The sequence below is a fragment of the Neopsephotus bourkii genome, unplaced genomic scaffold (assembly GCF_033783945.1).
Source record: "Neopsephotus bourkii isolate Nb327-2 ecotype Australia unplaced genomic scaffold, CSIRO-AGI_Nbou_v1 NB_301, whole genome shotgun sequence".
Taxonomy (NCBI): Eukaryota; Metazoa; Chordata; class Aves; order Psittaciformes; family Psittacidae; genus Neopsephotus; species Neopsephotus bourkii.
This window is the reverse complement of record NW_026900810.1, coordinates 175,842-186,144: the sequence shown is the minus strand read 5'-3', so window position 1 is coordinate 186,144 and position 10,303 is coordinate 175,842. Positions and strand designations below refer to the sequence as shown.

The 10,303-nt window shown below is 41.3% G+C and overlaps 1 protein-coding gene across 1 annotated transcript in view; it reads right to left on the bottom strand.

Annotated features, from left to right (window-relative positions):
• Positions 1–10,303, bottom strand: part of MIOX (myo-inositol oxygenase) — a 144,275-nt gene that overhangs the window by 36,719 nt on the left and 97,253 nt on the right. The window lies entirely within an intron of this gene.

The window sequence follows — 10,303 nt, the reverse complement described above, 5'->3', positions numbered from 1 at the left end:
GTATGAGAGCTTTGAAGGCCTCACTGGATGTATGGACATGTCACAGAAGATGCTGATCATCTTCCAGGGTACTGCTTCTGTAATATCACAGCAGCATCCTCCCAGTCTCCCGGGTATGCAGACCCATTTACTGTTTATTATCTTTCACACATAGAGCATCAGGCTCTGTTTAGGTTTTTGTTCTGCATTCAGGACCAGCTCCTAGTTGCTAGTAATTTGGAAACCTTATTGCACATGGTGTTGCAGCTCACCTGCTAAGATCTGCATCTGAGAGTGTGGGTAGAAACAATTTTCAGGAAGTATTCTTGAGTGATTAATGCATCTTATTTGAATGACATATACATACCAATAGCAAAATGCTAGATCAATGGAATGTATGTGGACTCTGAGTGGAGTGTATTTATTTTTTTTACCAGACTGATATCTTGCCTCTCACTTTGAATTACTTGACTCTTCTTTAATTCTGCTTGCATGTTATCTTGAGGCTGACGGGGATATGATATTATAGGTGTCACAGAAACACGGTGGGATGGCTCCTATGACTGGAGTGTTGGAATGGAAGGTTACAGACTCTTTAGAAAAGACAGGCCTGGCAGGTGCAGAGGGGGAGTTTCCCTTTATGTTAGGATAGGCTGAAGAGTATGGAACTCTGTCTGGGGACAGGTGAGCAGTTAACAGAGAGCTTGTGGGTCAGGGTTAAAGGGAAAACAGCAATGGGGGGCATTACTGTGGGGATCTGTTACAGACCGCCTGATCAAGAGGAATCTGCGGATGAAGCACTCTATAGGCAGATAAGAAAAGCCTCACGCTCACAGGCCCTAGTTTTCATGGGTGACTTCAACCACCCTGACATCTGTTGGAATGATGGTACGGCGCGGCACAAGCAATCCAGGAGGTTCCTCAATTGTGTGGAAGACAACTTCCTTCTGCAAGTAATAGAGGAACTGACAAGGAGAGGTGCCATGCTTAACCTTGTGCTCACCAACAGGGAAGGGCTCGTTGGAAATGTGGCACTGCAGGGCAGCCCTGGATGCAGCGACCACAAGATGGTCGAATTTGAGAACCTTAGGACAGTGAGAAGAGCGTACAGCAAGCTCACTGCCCTGGACTTCAAGAGAGCAGACTTTGGCCTCTTCAGGAACCTGCTTAGTAAGGTTCCATGGGATATAGCCCTAGAGGGCAGGGGGGCCCAAGACTCTTGGTTGGTCTTCAAGGATCACCTGCTACAAGCTCAGGAGTGTTGCATCCCAATCAGAAGGAAGTGCAGCAGGAGGGCCAGAAGACCTCCTTGGATGGATAAGATGCTGCTGAGGAAAATTCAAATGAAAAAAGAGTTTTATAAAAAGTGGAAGCAAGGACAGGCGGCCTGGGAAGAGAACAGGGATGTTGTCTGGGAAGCTAGGGACCAGGTTAGGAAAGCTAAGGCCCAGTTAGAATTAAACTTGGCAAGGGATATTAAGGATAACAGGAAGGGATTCTACAGGTACATAGCAAATAAAAAACAGATTAGGGAGAACGTAGGCCCCCTCAGGAAGCTCCCGGGTGAACTAGCTACACAGGATTTGGAGAAGGCTGAGGTTCTGAATGACTTCTTTGCCTCGGTCTTCTCTAGCAAAGGCTCTGACCGCACCACCCAAGTCTTGGAAGGCAGATGCAGGGACTGTGAGAATGAAGACCTCAGGCCCACTGTAGGAGAGGAAGTGGTTCGAGACCATCTTAAAAATCTGAACATGCACAAGTCCATGGGTCCTGATGAAATCCATCTGTGGGTCCTGAAGGAGCTGGCAAATGAAGCTGCAAAGCCACTGTCCATATATTTGAAAAATCATGGCAGTCAGGTGAAGTTCCCGACGACTGGAAAAAGGGAAATATAACCCCCATTTTCAAGAAGGGGAAAATGGATGACCCAGGGAATTACAGACCAGTCAGTCTCACCTCTGTGCCTGGCAAAATCTTGGAGCAGATTCTCCTGGAAGGCATACTAAGGCATATGAAAACAACAAGGCGCTTGGTGACAGCAGCATGGCTTCACTAAGGGGAAATCCTGCCTGACCAATTTGGTGGCCTTCTATGATGGGGCTACAGAACTGATGGACAGGGGTAGAGCAGTTGATGTCATCTACCTGGACTTGTGTAAAGCGTTCGACACTGTCCCACATGACATTCTTGTCTCTAAATTGGAGAGACATCAATTTAATAGGTAGACCACTCTGTGGATAAAGAACTGGCTGGATGGCTGCACACAAAGAGTTGTAGTCAATGGCTCAATGTTCATCTGTACTTGATCCAGCTAATAGGATTTTCTTACATTATTTTGTAAAGAGACCATCTTAAAACTTCTAATGTTTTTCTAAGGCTGAAGAATTATTGTTTACGTGCTGTTTTGCCCCCATGAATCCCTGTGACACGATCATGATCCTACTTCTCAAAGGGTTATTGGACATCTGAAGCTGCATTAAGAAGAAATCACTTAGGTTTTCTCTCAACTTTCAGGTCTTGCATTATTTCCTGAGCAAAGCCAGTTGGGTCTGCAGAAAGTTTAGGATTCAGCTCAATGTCAGAGTGACATCCAGTGGAAGAGCAGTAGAGCATCTCTATAGCAAACCCACCTGGCAAAATTGCAGTTGTCATTGCTTTAAATTTATTTTATTCTTGCTCCACTGAGCAGGGCAAAAACTTGCCAAAGTCAACATGTGATGAATGAATTGGGTTTTATTGTGAGACCTGTCAATACACTTCAGCTTCCTTACAATAAAAGGGTGACTCCTTTGACATCTGAGACTTGCACCTGTCCTCCGTCTGAAAGCAATACATTCTCAATATGCTGAAATGCCACTTTTAGGAAGTCAACAGAGTTAATTTATTGGGAACGCTAAGGTCTCAGGGCCAGCTGTTCAGCTTTTCTTAGCATCATAGCTCCATTGATCTAAAACAGCTCTGATGATACACACCGACTGCTCATACCAGATAAAATCCCTTTTTTAAGATATTTTGTGCATGGAGAATAGTGATTAAGGCTGATCTGGGAACAGAACAAAATGGATTATCATAATAAGTAATAGCTGGGAAAGGGGAGGTCCCTATACTTTGGCCATTTAACGTTTAAGTGGGAAGGGGTGGGGGGAAGCAAGAGATGCTCACGGCTTTTTGTGCCCATATTAAATAGGTGGTGGGCAAAATAAACCTTTTTCTCACTTCCATGTGGTTCTTACAGGCCTTTTTTTCCCAATGAGCCACCAGAAGCAGTGTCTGGGGCTTGGTCCCCTTTTCCTCCCCTACTATCAAGTCATGGTCACCAGGGTATTTCATTTACTGCGTTGTAATGACTCCTGATGGTGGGCAGACACAGTCATTGCTTCAACCCCATGGCAAGAAGGAGAAATGTCAGTTAATGAACCATTAATTGTGATGAGATTTTATCATAGTTTTAATTCTTCAAAGAAGGTATGTAGCTTGTGGATTATGGAGAACTTGTGGGATGCTGGAAGAACCTTTGACTAGGAAGATTTTCCCCACCTCTTCCAAAGGTCTTAGAGGAAAACAAGAGAAGAGCTTAAGTCACTTGAAGAAGCACTAAGCATTTAAGGTAATTGGAAATTCTTTATCTGTCCGTATTCTTGACAGCAATCAAGCACAATAGAAAATAAACAAACAAATAAATAAATAAATAGAAATCCCATAGCCATGGAACACACTTTAGATCAGATTTCTATTTGCATGCTTCATACATAAACATAAAACATTTCATGTACCAAGTTAAATAATGCACAATACTTAAACTATTCTTACTTTTTATCCTTTGGTTATTGTAATTACAAGCAATTTTGTGAAGGATTTTCTATTTTTAAGAAATCACACTTTTGTACTTGATCCAGCTAACAGGATTTTCTTACATTATTTCATAAAGAGACCATCTTTAAACTTCTAATGTTATTTCTTATTCATTAGTACATATGCCTGTAGGGTATGTTCATAAATGGGTTAAAGTTACAAAGTTATGCTTATAAAAGCTCATGGTAATTTGGAGTATCAGGAGGATTTATTAATTTTGAAATCTTAAAAGAGCAAAAGCTAAAATGAGATTGGATTAAGTATATTCTTGCATGCAGTTATTCTAAACACCCTTAAGGGCCGCAGACTAACTTACAGAGGACATTATGCAAATATGAATATATCTCTAAGTGCCTTATAGGCTTGCTGATGTAATATTTTACATGGTTAGTTAAGTACATCAAGTAAGAGGTTTGACCTTGATATACTGTAAAAGGTACTTATCCCACAACACCCAATTGTTTTCAGTGCCATTGTGAAATCTCTCACTCAAATGTGCAAACAGTTTTGTGCATGAATCTCATTAAATGCAGCTCCAGCTGTCCAGAATACCCAGTCTCTTTAGAAGACCAAATAACCAGTTTATAATTTATCAAAACTCTGTTTGTATTTATTGACAGCACCAGGCTGTACTTACGTAGGGAGATGACAATTGCTTAAGAGGACAAATAGAGTTTCTAGGCTTTATTACTGGCATTTGTACCCATTACACAGTTAATTATTTTTTTCTTTTGAGGACAGACAGAAAGTGGAAAGCTACAATGCCCTGAAGTCAAACAATGCTTTGGGCTACAATGCCCTAAAGTCAAACAATGTCTGGGGGAAAGAAAACGAGTTCCAGTTTTGATCTCAGCTTGGAACTTCTGCAAATTCTTGTATTTACTTGTCTATTTGTTTATGAAGCTAAAAGTTTCTTAAATATTACATTTTCCTGTATCTTCACTCTTCCTGTCCCCACTCCATTCCATATATATATATATGTGTATATGTGTGTATTTTTATATATATTCCATTGAGGTGGTAATGAAACAGAATAGAAAAATGGATTGCTAAGTATTGTGTGTTATCTTTTCTGTATGTGTATCTGAAGGGAAGATAGGCTGATGTGGCACCTGCAGATTACTTTAGGGTAAATCTTTGTTTGTTCTGCTTAGCATTTCTGCGGTTATCGCTAACTGAACTGGAGGGACAGACTCTGTAGATGGATGAAGTAGGTGTGCATTCCTTCTATTAATCAGATGGAAAAAAACAGATATTCAGTCTTGCACACCAAGACACCAACCCCCTTCTAAAGACTGTATCATATCAAGCAGTTCCTGGAGGGTTCAAGCACTAAAGAGTATAATCTCTCTCAAGACACTCCAAAGTGACCAAAGTGCTCCAAAAATACTTATGGCACATTATGCAGGACTGTAAATACCCAACTGGGTTTGCCTTTCTCATGTGGTGATTTGACACTGACCAAAGAGTTGGGGGTATAACAGAAAAATAATTAAATAATACAATTTCATTGGGGTGATTTCATGGTATGGGATATGGAGCTTTGAGTAGCTGTTTTTTTTTTGGTTAGGACCGTCTTAGGAAAATGATGAATTAGCTGTGAAATAATACTGAGAACATCTCATTAGCATTTGCCATCTACCTGGGAAAACTTGGCCTGCTGGATGTGGCACAGAATGAAATATTATCCCAGAAAAAAACCTGTAAGAATACAGCCTTGCATGTATAAGAGCTATTTCTGTAACTGCCTGCCATGTTGTGGGTTTGCTCAGTGGAAAAAGGCAATGGTTTCTGTATCAGATGAAAGGCTCTTAGCTCTTCTGTGCAGTAGAATAGTTATAGAATCATAGAATAGTTAGGGTTGGAAAGGACCTTAAGATCATCAAGTTCCAAACCCCCCTGCCCCTGCCCAGCCCTAACCCTAACCCTAACCCTAACTTCACACTAAACCATATCACCCAAGGCCTCGTCCAACGTGTCCTTGAACAGCGCCAGGGATGAAGCATTCACAACCTCCCTGGACAACCTATTCCAGTGCCTTACCACCCTAACAGGAAAGAATTTCCTCCTTATATCCGATCTAAACTTCCCCTGTTTAAGTTTGAACCCATTACCCCTTGTCCTATCACTACAGTCCCTAATGAAGAGTCCCTCCCCAGCATACCTATAGGCCCCCTTCAGATACTGGAAGGCTGCTATGAGGTCACCACTCAGCCTTCTCTTCTCCAGGCTGAACAGCGCCAGCTTTCTCAGCCTGTCTTCATACGGGAGGTGCTCCAGTCCCCTGATCATCCTCGTGGCCCTCCTCTGGACTTGTTCCAACAGTTCCATGTCCTTTTTATGTTGAGGACACCAGAACTGCGCACAATACTCCAAGTGAGGTCTCACAAGAGCAGAGTAGGGGGGCAGGATCACCTCCTTCGACCTGCTGGTCACACTTCTCTTGATGCAGCCCAGGATATGGTTGGCTTTCTGGGCTGCAAGTGCACACTGAAGCCGGCTCATGTTCATTTTCTCATCGACCAGCACCCCCAAGTCCTTCTCTGCAGGGTTGCTCTGAATCTCTTCTCTGCCCAGCCTGTAGCTGTGTCTGGGATTGCTCCAACCCAGGGGTAGGACCTTGCACTTGTCATGGTTAAACTTCATGAGGTTGGCATCAGCCCACCTCACAAATGTGTCAAGGTCCCTCTAGATGGCATTCCTTCCTTCCAGCGTATCAACCGAACCACACAGCTTGGTGTCATCCGCAAACTTGCTGAGGGCGCACTCAATCGCACTGTCCATGTCACCAACAAAGATGCTGAACAAGACCGGTCCCAGCACTGATCCCTGAGGGACACCACTTCTTAGTGGTCTCCAGCCGGACAGTGAGCCATTGACTACAACTCTCTGTGTGCAGCCATCCAGCCAGTTCTTTATCCATTGAGTGGTCCATCCATCAAATTGATGTCTCTCCAATTTAGAGACAAGGATGTCATGTGGGACAGTGTCAAACGCTTTACACAAATCCAGGTAGATGACATCAACTGCTCTACCGCTGTCCATCAGTTCTGTAAGTAGGATGGTACTTTAAAAACTGAGATTGTATTTTATGATTAAACATTAGTTTTTCATGAAACAGTAGTGGTTTAGGACTTTCCTATCTTGAATTTTATGACCCCTGAGGAGAGAAGTTTGGAGGTGAGAGGAAAGAAGTTTGGAGGCAAGAAGAGGGTTGAGAAATTATGTTCCTCTCTCAGCCGTATTTGTAAGGAACCCTGTAATGGGTATTGATAGTCAAATGGATAGCTCTTGGTTGGCTAGCGTTTGAAATGAACCCATTTCCATGCTACAAAAATATGTTCAAGAGCGCATGTCAGTTTGCCCCCAGTAGAGAATAAATTGAATAGAATAGCCACATATAAATACTCTTTTCCTTGTCTCTTTCCCTTCTTCAGGCCAATATTTCTGTGTTCATATGGGTAATTCTCAGCATCCATTTATTCTGTTGGCTATACCTAACCAGAGTAAGCCTGCTTGCTAAAGGATAATGAAAGAAACTATGTTTTGGGAAGGCTACTGAATTCTTTTGCTTTCACTTAGAAAATATAATCACTACAAAGGATGATTTTACTAAATGTGGAATGTACCACTGGGATCTGTGAGGACATGCTGGCTCTGAACAGAAGCTTTCATCTCTACAGGAGTGGAAAGGGACTGATATTTAGCTAAGTCTAGTACTTGAAGTAATATGCCACACACATTGTACTTTAGGACCTGATCTACAGAAGTGTGGCATTCGGATACACAGTTGGGTGCCTCATATATTTATAAATACAACTAAACAGATTAGGTTAGGCTGGTAACTTGCAAGAAATACTCGCTGGTTTCTTTTGGCATCTGTCTGCAGCTTTGGTCTCCAAGAAGTCTGCCTGAATGTGTCTTAATTCTGCATGGAGTTTGAAAGAATTTATTTTCTTAAGATAAATTAATTCATTAATTTCTTACTGTGCCCTTTTTTTTTTTTAATCCCAGTGTACTTCCGTGCATAAGCACACCACATCTATCCTTTCTATCTGCTAAAAACTCATAAACAACAAAAAAAGTCATTATTAACACATTCACAATGCACACACATACGCAAAACCTGTATAGGAGCATAAATCATAGCATAAAATCATATTTTTATAATTCTATAGTTTCTCCCATCCTCTGCTTATCCTTTATGTTGTAACTTTGAACTAGGCCTCTGGCGCTATATAAAATACAGCACAATATGATGCTGATTCTAGCTGGGCTTTCTTGGTGTTGCTGAAATGCAAATAACATTTTAATATTTTCTTCAATGAAGTGTAGCAAATATTTTGCACAAATTAGAAGAACATTAGATGTTTCCTAGAATTGAATGCTTCGAATCTGGGACATGTATAACCTATTAGAAGTGCCCAAATGAGCGTAGAGCAAGAACTGCTCACCCACTAAAAAGTGACCACTTTTCAGAGCCAAATCTACAGCCGTGTTTATTCACCTGACCCTTCCCCTTGTAATATGTTAGCAATGCCCTCATGATGTGACATTATGTCTCTGCCTTCTCATCTTGTTGTTGAGATGCTTGTGTGTGGGAAGAGTATGGCAACCACCTTATGCTTCTTGATAATACTTGCATCCTATTAGAAGGTTAACATATAAAGGACCTGGCTGGCTCTCAGCCTTATTGAAATTATTGTGGTACTGTAAAACAGTGCAGCTTCATTGATCTGCACATACTGAGGCCTGATGCTCCAGAATCTTTATGGAACTATTACTGGGAATATATTAACAGCATACGATTAACTCATCTGAAAAGAAAGGGTCTGTAACTCTAATATGTCAGCTTATGTCTGTGCTTTAAATGAAATTAATGACAAATCTTTTTGATAAATGGGATTTGGAGATAGAGGGTGTCAGTGTTGATAACTGAAAATTGGGAAAATGTTTTTGGTCATGGAAGTTTTTTGAAAAATTTAAATATTCAAAAAATTAGAAAAAGTATCTCTCTACGTATGATTAAAGGTCTTTGCACCCTAGCCAACATAGCTCAATGTGGCTTGAAGGATTTTATTTTCTTTTAACTCTTAAGAATATTTTTTTAAATAAAATTTAAGTGTATTTTGAAATGGAAGCATTTATTTCAAATTGAGGGACCAAAATACTTAGTTTAGAAAGTATTTTTCATCCAAACTATTTGTGATAGCTAAATTAACTTGCTGTGCAGTTTGGTTGACCACAGTTTGTCTTTCATGAAAGATGTGCTGTGCACCAACGGCCTCTGGCTTTGCTCATTTTTTTCTGTTTCCAAAGTCATTGGCAATGACTTCAGATGTCCCTCCTTTTTCTGTCTTTCTTGCCCATTTTCCATTCTCAGATCTTTTTGCCAACAAAACACATAAAAAGTTAAAGATTTTGTCACTTCACTTTTGGGTTTGGTGTTTTTTTCTTTTGTAGTGTTTTAGGTTTTTTGCTTGTTTGTTGGGGTATTTTAGGTTTTGGAGTTTTTTTCCCAGCTTCCCTGTATCTTCCAGCTTTCATAAAGTACAGCTAGTGCTGGGCTCTGTGGCCAGATTCTTTCCTAGCACATCTTCTAGACCTCTCTTCCAGCACATTTCCTTGACGTCCCTTGTCCAGACTTCTCTTCAAAGGCCTTTGCCTCTCCTCCAGGCATTATGACTTCCCCCTCCCTTAAGGCACCAAGCTGTCCTTTGGTTTATCTCATGTTTGGAGTCCTGGCTTACTGCTTCCAAGGCATACTTTGACCTGCCTGGATTGCAGCATTTTTATGGATTGGTGATTTCATAGGTTGAAAGCAAGTGTTCAGAGAAGAGCAATAGAGTGTGGCTAGGGGAATCACACCTGCAGCTGTTCTCCAACTTAGCTGGACACAAGCTAGATCCAGTTTGGAAGCTGTATACACATTAACATGGGGCAGTGTCCAAGTTAATAGGTCCTAATGAGCTCCCTAATATGGCTCCATTTCTTCTGGACCAAACTTGGCTTACACTTGGATCTATCTATACCAGCCCATATAAATATGTAATATTACTTTATTTTTCTTGAATTTGCCTCAGAAATTTCTCATGTCTCATGCTTTTGCTGCAGGGAGCTGGTTGGTTCTACTACAAGAGGTAATCTGTCGTGTTCAGGGGTACTGTTGTTGCCTCTTTTTTTGGATAAGAGTAAATAAAGAAAAGGTGCACATCAGCTCATCTCTGACCTTGGTGAGCATTGCAAATGTGCTTGCAGGCGGGAGCCCTAGGTGCAGGATGTCACTAGCTGGTTAGAAGAATTGACAGGTGTAGGAGTGATACAGAGGTGCCGCTGAAATTTAATTTCCTCCAGAATCATTTTCTATAAGCTACACAAGCTTTCTTTAGCTAAATAAATACACTTAAAGACAAAGATTTCCCGCTTTCCTAGAAATACGCATGGCAACAACTGCCTTGCTTTCTCTCCTGGA